The sequence below is a fragment of the Strigops habroptila genome, chromosome 7, assembly GCF_004027225.2.
Source record: "Strigops habroptila isolate Jane chromosome 7, bStrHab1.2.pri, whole genome shotgun sequence".
Lineage (NCBI taxonomy): Eukaryota > Metazoa > Chordata > Aves > Psittaciformes > Psittacidae > Strigops > Strigops habroptila.
The window spans coordinates 38,681,123-38,693,643 of NC_044283.2; positions in this window are offsets into that span (position 1 = coordinate 38,681,123).

The following is a 12,521-nucleotide window of genomic DNA, read 5'->3' on the forward strand; positions in this document are numbered from 1 at the left end:
TTTTTTCCCAAAGAAATGTGAATGTTGCTCAAGTATTTCAGCGACAAAAATCAGGAACCTCCGCTATCATTTCCTTCACAGCCGCAGACAAGGAAGCAGGGAAGTGCCGTTCTTCGGTGGAGCAGCACTGACATCCAGTGGTTGGCAAACTAAATACCAAGAAACCGTAAACGCATTTTCCTTGCGTTTAAAGCCGAATTTTACAGTACCAGCTTCCCTGTAAATTTTAGGCACCAGAAGAGGAAAATAAAAAGCCTCAATTTCCAGCCTCATGCTTCAGTTTTAAAAGCTAGGGTCAAGTAGATATGGATGTCCAGGCAAAAGCTGCAAGCTACTGAAAACTGGCATGGGCAGATTCAAAGTACAAAAGGATCTGTGACAAAAAGGATTTAAATATATTTCAACCTCTAGCTTCCTCACCTGGGTGCTGTTCTGTCCACGTACGGTAGCATGGTATCCTATCAGGTGTAGTCTGCAGGCCACATGTGAGGATATGCTTTGAACCAAACTGATAAACAAACTCACTTACAAAAACGTATCTTGAATTCTTATTGTATAGCTGAGAGGGCAGCACATTGCAGCAGGTATGCAGGAATGACAGAGTAGAATCCTTAAGCTAGTCTTGCCTCTAGACACTTCACTTTTCCTGACCCCTGTAAAGAGTTACTGTATGGGGCAAGAAGAAGCAGGCATGCACGGATCTGTGAAGGGCTGGCAACACCTTCCCTGGGCAGCGCTGCTTTGCCTCCCTTGTGAGGGAACTCGCAGGTGAAAGGAAACAACACCTTCAGAGCAGTCCATGAATAAAAACTTCCTATCCCCAAATCAGCACTGGTATTACTGAACAAAGAAACGGGCTGACTCATCACTGGAGCGAGAAGAAACCTTCTGAAAGATACAGTAGTGATCTACTGGAGAAACAGGGTGAGCAACGTTTCTTCTCACTATTAGCCTGTATACTTCAGATGTGAATTAGTCCTACTTCTTCTCCACCCCTGGTAGGGAACATCAGTGTCGGAGACCGTGTCACACCAACATCCCTGTCCCTTGCTCACAAAGTTGTGCACCAGCCACAGCAGGAGAGGACCCCTTTTACAGGGATCCCACTGCACGAGAAGCTGGATGTCTGAGCTGGAGCCCTCCTTGGCTTGAGGAAACTTCTGCTCTTACAGCTTTGTATTCTATTTATTAGCTTGCTTTACTGATGTCCAAGGGCCCCACAGACATGACCATGGGTACATGCTCCAAGGACTGGCTAACCCTACAGCTGCCCTGTTAGCAACCACTAACAGTTGTTAATAAGGAGGCTGTAGGGCTGCAGATATATGCTCAAATTTCCTCAAGGTAAAAAGCCCAGGCTAGAGGCTGCTTCTCCTGGAAGAGTAATCCAGCTATCAAGCAAAAAAGCAAGAAGTGATCCTCGACAGCAATTTAAGGGTGAGCTCCAGTCAGATAGATACTTAGAGGGCAGTCAGAGATCTTGAGCCAACAGAAGTGCTTCCCATGTAATCCTGAATTCCTACCTTCCCTAGTATACCAGCACCTAAGATCAGAGAAAAGGGATACGTATAGCGGCTGCAACCAACTCTGTAACCTGATACAATCTTCATCAAGTCAACTTGTGAATTAAGTTTAACTAGCTGAATTCTTTAACGAAGTTATTCTGACTGGGTGGTCTTGCTTGGCATGAGTAGCTGCTTAAGCATGGGTACCTGAAGTTGCTGGAGCCTTAGGCCACAACAACCTCTGCTTAGTTACGTAAATGAAAGCCTCGAGGCCAATGCAAATTAGAAGATAAAGCAGATACATCCTTAGTAAGGAGCAACAACTGGAGATAAGAATTAATTTACCACCACAAAAGAACTCAATGGCAGACAAGGAGATCCCAGACCAAAACCAAGAGGCATGTGCAAGGCCCATGAACAACATGTATTGGTCAGGTGCATAGAATGTAAGGGTATAAAACCCCAGGAATTTCTTTGTTCTGGGTCTCTCTCTGAAGGCACCCAGCTCAAGCTGTTCCTATTCCTGCACCGCCGAATTATTAAATCATTTTCTAAGAATCTGACATGTGAGACTGCTGTGGGAAACAAATTTTCTTTAACAAACTATCAAACTAGCACCGTCACTTACCAAAGGCACACCCAGTCCCCTCTCCAGATTTTAAAACACTGTACCTGTGTGCTCAAACTCAAACGTAGCAGCACAGATTCCCCGAGGTAGCAGGCAGATGCTATTGCATTCCCATTACAGCTCCAGCAGCCAACTCCTAAGAAGCTAGAGTCAGCCATTTCAAGCTGAGAACCCTGAATCAGTACAAAGCTGCAGGTCTAAAATTAGCATTTATCCTGAAATTGTAACTGACATTTGTAACTGACATTAAACGGAATCTCTCTTCTCCATTAGTATAACACTGCTCACAATTTTAAATAGTATTTTAAGTTTTATTTCATGTTTAAAATTGTATGAGATTCATAGTGATATCAATTAGCACCTATTGGTAATTGCTTTATAATGTATGCATTTTTCTCACTCTTTGAGAGGGTCTAGCACTAGCAGAGCCCCAAAATAAATTAGGAGCTCTGTTTTCATTTGCAGCTCCCTTTTCTAGTAAGCTCTGATAAGGACACAGCCGTTCAGCAGACAGCACGCTGTTTACGTACTTTAATACTGAATTCAGGGCTGCTTATTATTTTAAATCATCAATTTATTATGACTACTGCAGCAAACTGCATCTACCCCCTAGGAAGATGGATGAGAGTTTCTTTCATCAAACACCAATGGTTAGCTCATCTGCATGGCTGGCATCATGAAGGTTCTAGCTGAGACTGGCTGCTTCATGTCTGCAAGCTAGAGGGATCAAGCCTAAGTCTAGAGTAGATAGAAAGAGATTACAGAATCAGGCATTTTTTTGTTAAGATACAACCGAGTCAATCTAATATTAAAACTAGATTTGTCACCTATGAAGCCTTACAGGGTATTTTTATGCACCATCAACATCAATATAAGGTTATAGTAGTCAACTTGCAAAACAGGGGTTCTGGAAGAGAAGTGAACCAACAATCCAAAGATAGTTTGATCAGCTGAGTAATTTATATATATTTCCCCTTCAGCAGACAGCAGCAAAACCTCTACTACACACAGCCTAGCAGCTTAAACCTATGCTGAACCATAGTATTCAGCTATTTTTACATTAGCTACAAGCATTGTCTGTTTCCATTCCTGAAGCGGCCTGCAATACATTTTGTTACTAGTGCACCTGGAAGCACAAGCTACGTCTCTCATGCATCCAAAAGTGCCATCATCCAAATTCAGGGCAAGGCTTATACAAAGATCCAACATTACAGCTAGTAGGAAGGTTAAAGGAATAAGCCTTTCATTTCTATCTTTGATCACAAGATTCTTGCCCATGGTATTGCTTGACAACACTGGCAAAGATGAAGCAATAAACACCACAGGGCAGGAGAGCTGGGGCAGCTTCCTTAAGGAAGGGGAAACCCCCTTCTAGAAAGATGAAGCCAAAGCCCTCTTCTTTCCCGTTTTGGTTTAAAGTGGTGCAGTACCTCCCAGCGCATCTCCAGCCCTTCTGCAGCACCGTGACACACTGGGCACTCCTGCAGGAAGGAGATGGTGCAAGTGGATCACTCGTCACCAATGTAGGACACTGCTGTGAGCTAGCTGCATGGCAGCAGCTTGCTGTGATGCACTCCCTCTCCCCTCTGAAGGGGCTAGCGCAGTGTCCTCAGAGAACACTGGTAAAAGCAAACACAACAAGCCATAACTAGTTCCCACCTCAATGGAGAAATTATGACAATTAGCAAATGCAGCAGATTGCAGCTTATGTAAAGCTCAAGAGTCCACTGTGCATAATTTTGCGTTTATCAAACACTGTCGGGTTTTACCCAATATCATAAATAAAAGGCTAGAAGGAAGCTTAGGGCAATGGGCTCAGTCTCACAGGAATGCTTTATTTCCACCGTGCCTTGCTCAACAGATATTAAACCCTGAATCTCCTGCCCATGCTCAGCTGGACTGAATTATAACTTATATCACAAGTTTATTTAAATGCTCTACCACTCTAAGTTCTAGTTAACAGGAACAAAATAGAGCATTTATAAGTTCATCTATTTTTTTTAGTTTCACATTCAGATTACAACTCATTTAACAGAATGCTTCCTCCATTTGCCCCAAAATTTCTATGGTGCAAGATGGCACCTGGAGGGTTACGTGAACAGCTACAGGAAACCTCTCAGGCTTTTCTCTGCCCTCTATACCCAAGTCAAGGTTTAAGGTAGAACTTAAATACACTCCAGGTGCTGCACTATACATTTCTGTTGAGCAAGAGGTCCTGGTTAGAGCTTGATCTTCTCATTTCAGATGTGAAACCCAACTACAGTTAGAAAGAAAGAACTTCCAACTACAGTTGGAAAGAAAATCCAACTACAGTTAACACACCTGGTGTCTCTGTCAACTTCCTAGTACTTTTCAGGTGAACTATTTCTGTTGAAACTTATAATTCTAAACGCTAGCAGCCAATGCTAAAAAGACACAGGATCCATCTTCATTGTAGTTTTCACTGCTGGGACCTGAAACGTTAACAGAAAATGCTTGGTTTTGCTTTAAGGCCCATGCCTGGAATTCAAATCCTTCCTGACCACAAGGAGACGCTCTGACAATACATGCCTAATTACATTTTAAACACATTTTTTCCTCCAGGACTCTTGCCAGTAGTAAGGCAGCTGATAACCTACAGTGGAAAGCCAGTCTTCCTGATTTAGTGTGACCACTATAATTCACCTGATTCTCAAGCCCAGCTCTCACTGAGGCACACAAAGATTTATGTGCATACTATAAAATTAGCTTTCTTGGTTACAGAACAGTTCCAATGTACTATGTGGCACTTGAATAAAAGGTTTTCCCAAGGTACCTTGTGAAATGAAATCAAGCCCCTAATGCTCCATTGCCAGTGACACAGATACCAACAGTAATTACTGAAATATTTTTCATACACCAGTATCGAATGTGTAATTTGCACAGTGCTATAATTAAGGAACTAATGACATTCCGAAGAAAGCAGGGTCCACTCCAGAGCTTTGCTATTCAATCTCCTTAGCTATGACAAGATTGACTGGATAACTAACTACTTATTGTAAGAGAACATATTAAATTCATGTTATTTGCCCATTGTAAAAAGACCATCCATTTTTAATGAGCAGCCAAGATTTATCTGCCTTACTTCATACCCTGAGTAATTGCATATGACTAGAGACTTCAGCATTTTTTTCAAATCAAGTCCAGCACCAGAAATTTTCTATACAGTTTGATATTTTTACAGCACTTGGACCAACCAAAGGGTCCAAGCTGTCACCATCAAACTACAATAGCAGAATATCTTAACTAACATCTCTGCTTTACTAACACATAGCTTTGTATGTGTGTATTCTTGGAAGTCTTTATTTTTGACAAGAATACCCTCCCCTGCTTGTACTAAAAATAATAAAAAATAAATTAAAAAAAAAAAAAAGCCCTTCAAAACTACAATTTTTAAAACCAAGCCAATTCTCATTTCTTTGCGATTTATTTTATAAAATGTCATGAGCTGCAAAAACAGTTGTCCAAAAATACATTTCTGTACACAAGGAGCATCATATTCAAGCAAAGAAGAGTTACTTTTCCAGGTTTTTCAACAAAAGCTTATTGCCAGTTGTTCTGTTTGAAGTAAAAAGGCGACCCATGGCAATAGATCCAGTTATTCGAGGATGAATTTGTGTGGCCCAGGGGACATTCCCTGTAAAAGCAGTAATGTCATTAAAAAGTCAAACTAGATAACCCATGGAAAGAAAAAACACTTGAAAATATTTACTTTGCCATGATCAGACTGACAGATGTGTGTGGGTGATGCAGCTGAAATGTTGGCTCATGCTGGCGAGCAGACAGCAGTTCTCTATTGTCATATTGAAAAACAAAAAAAATATCTAGTAAGAGTTTAATTTGTCTCATGCCATAAACATTCACAAGGAGTCATGATGCTTCCTCTCCCAGTCATACTACTCAGAATAAAATTCCTCTAACATTTTTCAAAAGAAGCTGTCAAAAAATAATCTGGCTTAAATACAGTCACAAGACTAATACCCTCTGGGTCAGTAAGAATAATTTGTAGGCAACTTGTCCATGGGTTGGATAAAAACAGCATATTCAAGCCCGAGCAAAGCATGTTTGAGCACTGAGCCTTTCTACAGCCAACACAGTTAATTACCTTGGCATGAAATCTGATCAACAGTAACGAACATCCCTGGCTGAAGGGATGTAATGCAAGTTAGTTAATAGGACAGATAGGGAATTTCACAAAGCATGCACTTACAGCATACTTTAAGAGAATGCTTCTTGACTTAAATTTCAATACAAAGTGTATTGAAATACAAAGTGCAGTAAGTGTGACCCAAACCCAGCAGATGGAACGAATGGAAACAGCAGATGTGGATTGGAGCGTTCTATTAAACAGTGCAGGTTTTCCTTTGTGAAGTTCTTAGTATTTTTGAGATAAAAGAAACTACAAAGAGACTAGTGCAACTAATGTATTGTGGATACATAACTTTTAGAAATACTGAATAGATATCCTTTGGAACAACTCGCGCTGTTTTGGTCTTATATAACTAGGTGCAGTTCTTGAAATGAGCCATACACCAGCTAGCTTCTTTTTGGAGCCCCACACTTGCAATCATCAGTGGTTTTGTCCATCGAGCAGTTTCCTTTTTGACTCTTTCATAGAGAAACCATTATTTAAATGTTTCCCAAGAACTACCATGATTTCAGGTGTCACAACTTTGCCAAAAAGGGGCCCATTTTGAGGACAACCTCCCCAAAACACAGTAACAGTCCATTCCTACATGCAGTAGGTCAAACAGGCATGGCAGAAAACCCACTTGCTGCGCTAAGACCTGCTGATGGAGCTCCAATGCAAAAAGGAAGAGTGGGGAAGGTAGATGCATGGATTGGCTACCTAGGAGGAGTACAGAAATATTGGCCTGAGCACATGCAGAGAGAATTAAAGGGAAAGCTCTTGTTGGAGTTGAAATCTGTGAGACAGGAAGGGCTTGTAGGCAAAAAGACTAAAGAAAACATGAGTTTACAGCTGAATGAGATGCAACTTGTGTCAAAGCACACAGAAAGGACTGAGCCACTCAACACCTGATTTGCCTCAGTCTTTCCTTGCAAGGTTTGCTGTCACGCATCCTGCGTGTCTAGTGGCAAAGTCTGCGGAAGTGAAGGAATATCCACCATAGCAGGAAGGCTGGGGTAAGGGACGATTTCACTGGACGTATCACAGCAAATTGGATAAACACAGCACAAATTCATTGGACTGGTTGGGCTGTACCAGATAGTGCTGAGGGAGCTTGTGAGGCCACGCTCTGCCCATTTTACAAGTTCCTGGTACTTGACTGTGAACAGAGGACTGGAAAAGACAAAATGCCATGCCCACCTTCAAGGAGGATCCAGGGAACTATCATCAGGCAAGCTTAATCTTAGCCCCTGGAAACATGACGGAGTATATGCTGCTGGAAGCCATTTCCAAGTGCATGAAAAAGGTGACTTGGAATAGTAAACATGGTTTTACCATGGGCACATTCCACCATCCTGACCACGAAAAAATTTCCAACTCCAAATTAATACTTTCTGCCCCAGCAAACCAGCTATTAACAACAGCCACTGGGAATAAAAACATAAGACTGTGTCCTGCAAGGATCCATTTGGGATAATGACGTAAACAAAATGCAGTTTGACTCTGCCTCCTTAAAAGGAGGCCAACATACAATGACAGCATTTAAAGCTAGAATTTGCATTAACATTTTTTTCAGCATACTGAGATTATTATACAACACTTGCAGCTTTAATAGTCATGGAGCAGAACTTCCATGAGAATTCAGGAAAGAATATTATTCACTGATTTGACATGACAATTAACCATCGACTTTGAGCAATTTGACTTGTACGAGTGATTAATCACTTCATGTAGGTCTCTTTAAACTTGTTGATTTGGAGAAGTGATTTTGCAGCAGGTCTCTTCAGTTAGGCTTTACCTGTAGCTCCAAATGCAACAGCCCCCTTGGCCACCATTGTGCCTGCTTTGTCCTGCCAATCTTTAGATATACCATGGAAAGTAATAAAAACAGACTGGAAGAAGCAGAAGAGAGGCCTGGCCCAAGGACTAACTTAACATCTCATACCCTCAGCCATGGAGCTGAGAGGATATGGACATGGTTTTGTTTTTGTGTGCGTGTGTGGGTTCTGGCTCCCTTCCCTTCCACAGACGCAAATAGGAAGAAAATAGTTGGATTTACCAAATTTCCAGACAATGGAGGGGTGGGTGGGTGGGGAAAGAGGTACAGCTTCAGTGCCTGGATGAGACAACATCGTGTTATGAATTCATTAGTGTCTTGTGAGATTTTGGAACTGATTAACTTTATCCAGGAAAAAATTATGGCATCCATCCAATACTTAAAGGGGACCTACAAGAAATCTGGGGAGGGATCTTTATAAGAGCAAGTAGTGATAGGACAAGGGGGAATGGCTTTAAGTTAAAAGAGGATAGATTTAGATTAGCTATAAAGAAGTTCCTTACTGTGAGGATGATGAGACACTGAACAGGTTGCCCAGAGAAGCTGTGGCTGCCCCATCCCTGGCAGTGTTCAAGGCTGGGTTGGATGGGGCTTTGAGCAACCTGCTCTAGTGGAAGGTATCCCTATCCATGGCAGGGGGTTGGAACTGAATGATCTTTAAGGTCCCTTCCAACCCAAACCATTCTATCACTCCATGATTCTCTAAAACCGGAACCAGACTACTAGAGCTTAAATGTGCCAGGGATCTTCTAATATGAAGATAAGGGGAAGCCATCAATACAACCACATAGAAGTACCAGCTGCCCAAGCAGGACTCGGACAGCACCTGCAACATGTATGGAGAAATCAGAGAACCTGAGAGGATGGAAGATACAAGCAGGAAACTTCTACTACCTCAGCGGACACAGTAGATATAAACTGTGTTCCAGACATTACTGTTTCAGGCATCACTAATTAGTGTTTCCAGAGGGCAGCACATCAAAGAACCCACAAGAGAAGCAGCACATTGAGTCCTCAGTACAACGTGGAGCTCATCTGAGGACACCTGTGTAGGAACCATGCTCTAGTTGTGGCCACAACACACTGAAATTCTAATGCCAAAAGAGGTGGCCTAGTAACACCTCCTTTTGAAAAGGGGAACTATAAAGGAGTTGGTCTTATTGAAAAGGGTAAAATGCCTTCAAGTTATCTGGAGCTTTTTTAAAGATGTCATATTAAGAAGCTGGGAGTTTTTATCGTTAATCATAAAAAAAAAAAACAAAAAAAAAAACCTAGACAGGAACTAGGGAAAGCCAGCATGATTAAAAAACAGATGCTGTTAAACAGATATTCTTTAAATGCACAGGGTGGCATCCAAAAAAAGAAAACCTAAATGAGCACTAATTTAGGAAAAATAGAATGTAAATAATAAGATAGATTAAAAAGAAAAAATAAAAATAAAAATTGAGAAATAGCTTTCTGAAGTATAAAAGCTGCTACTGAAATACTTTTTTTTTGAACACCACAAATAGGATGCCTGCCAGAAAGTCTGTTGGGCTGGTAGACGATCAAAATGCAAAAAGACCACTTCAGAAGCAGGAAAGCAGGAAAGCCAAATTAAGTATTTCTGTTAAACTCTTAGCAGCGACCAATGCCAGACACCTAGGGATGAGAACAAAAACAAGGCAAGCACACAGTGATATTTCTATCTTCAGCTACTTAAAGCTTTTTTTTTTTTACAAATCCGGTATTTCTAAAAGAATGCAACATAAATTGACAAACTGTTGCAGTATATAAATACTGCTGACACCAGCCTTGTTATCAAACAAACAAAAGGAGGAAAACATGACACCAATTTTTATAAAAGGGCTGTGGGGAGCTAAAGAATTGCAGACCACTAAGTCTGACTTTTGTGTTGAAAAGAAGCTAGCCATAAATAACAAAATTAGCAAACCATAGACACAGCTTCTGTGGAAGAAAGTCATGCCACAGAAACACACCATCATCTTTTGAAGAAATCAGAAACTATGTAGACACAGGTGAGCTTATTAATAGAATAACTGAATTTTCAAAGCCTTTGATGAGGTTCTTTGCTTTCTTTACAAGCAAAGTTCCTCATCAAGGTATGGCAGCGTAGGATAGAAGATCTCTTAGGTTGATAACTGTTACAGTGTAAAAACTGTCTATTCATTCCAATTTTTTAAGGAAGTTTGTGACTATAGTAGCATTAAGTGTCTGTGCTGGAAGCCAAGCTGTCCACCTCTTCTTCCAGGTCATTACTGAATAATAGAAAAAGTTCTTGGCAGTTGCAATTAGAATGACTATAAACAGCTGCAGAATAATTCAAGGACGCGACCGAGGAAATGAGCTGGCAGGAAAGCTCCCTGTAAGCGCAAATGAATGTACATGGAGTGTTAAACCACTTTTAGTGTAGCCAGTGATAGACCTGAAACTTGGCATTACTACTAAAAAAAAAAAAAAAAAAAAAAAAATCAATATTGGAGTGAAACGTGAATAACTCTTTAAGCATTTTAGCTCAGAGTTAAAGAAAGGACAAATAGAATGGCAGGAATAATAAGGAAGCAACATGAAACATTTATATAATAGCTTGATGCAGGTATCTCTGATATTACCGTATCACAGGGTGGCAGGGTGACAGAGGTACATGACAGTATCCGGGAGGAGAGGCTAAACAAACACCATGTTCTTCAGCCTGGAAAAAGTCACTGACTCAGGATGTCATTAATTCCAAGAGTAGAAAAGCATTTAAAAGATAAGTCTGTACACAGAAAAAGGTCTATGAAGCATGACAGTCCTGTTGCAATTTTTGGCTCAAGTGTCCCAGCTCACTGGTTGCCAGGAGTGAAACTTACTCCATTCTTGTATGTTTTCTCCCAAGCATATGTTCCTGGCCAGATCTAGAGACAAGATTGTAATGAAAAATGATATCTGGTCAGATCCAGAGGCCCACAAATTGCATTTTATTTTAAAATACTCTGGACAAGTGGTTTATTACACTGGAAAAACAGCTCAGTTCTTGTTCTCCCTAGCAGCAATTCTCTTCAGTTTTGATTTTGAGAGGACACACCTTATCACCTGACAGCATTCACCCTCAAACCTAGGTCCATTTTTTATTTCCCTGGCATGATGTGTTTATCTTGAATCCACGATCATCCAGAAACTTTATAGCTCCTTTTTTTTTTTTTTTTTTTTTTTTTTTTTTTTTAACATCAGCTCTACCTCTGTGGAGACTTCTGATCATGAAAAATAAATAAAATCCAGAGAGCAATCAAATTAATATCCTTCTTCCCTGAAGCTAAAATTAGTTTTATCGCAGGTCTGCTAGGAGGCAGGTACAACATGTAAAATTCAGTATAAAATATAAATGACTGCTCTAAAAAGTAAGAGGCTGCCACCTATCAGGATAATAAAAAAAGATCTGAAAATGGTAAAAATCACAAAGTTTTAAGAAAAAGGTTTCTTTCGACAACTGTACAGAGGTTTTGGACAGGGCCTGATAAGCTGGCTCTACCTCTCTGCAACTAGAAATATGGTGGAAAACAGGTATTGCTTCACCTAAACCCAGTTTATGGCTCCCCTGACCCTCCTGCAGAGCACTCAAAGGCTGCAGTGAGATGATGCCATCTTTGAAATTTTGTACACTGACTTTTATGTATCCCCTTAGATTACAGATTTTGTTTAATCAAACCTATGACTTGCCGTATGCCAACGGAAGTGCTTGGCTTCAACCTCAAAATAGACTGGTTAAAATCCATAAGGCAATAGTATGCAGTGCTCGCAAAACAGAAATATTCTGAAGTACCTGACAAGCAACTTCAACACACCATCCAACGTTATTCCTCTCTACAGGGTGCAGCTAGAGTTAAGGCTTTTTGCAGCAGCTGAGACTGCCCAGAATCATCAGCAAAGTTCCTACTGAATCAATGAAGACAGCTGACAAATCAACTTGGCAACGCATCCGACTCCAAAGTCAGATACAAACAGGATTGAATCCCCCTTTATTGGCATGTCTTCCCTCTTCCCCCTCCAGCAGGGACAAGCCCCAAGGCTACGTGGCTTTCAAGCTGAGAAAGTTCTTGCAGCACTATTTCACTCCTGCTAGCACTGCCTGGGAAAGCTTTTGGCATACTTCACTGAGCAAACTTGACTGCTTAGGGTGACACTTAAGAATTTTGATGCTTAAAGAAAGAGAAGGCTCAAGTGAGGTCTAACTGTGTGTGAATGTCTATGAACGAATAACCCAGCCTCTGCCTGAAAAGGTTGATTATACTGCTTTTTGGTAGGATTAAACTGAATATTGACCAGCCGTATCAACCAAAATGGCTTCTGGACTTTTTAAACAGATCAGTGGGAGGAAAATAAATGGTGCATCTGACCTTTTGCTTCATTTCTCTCTGATATCTG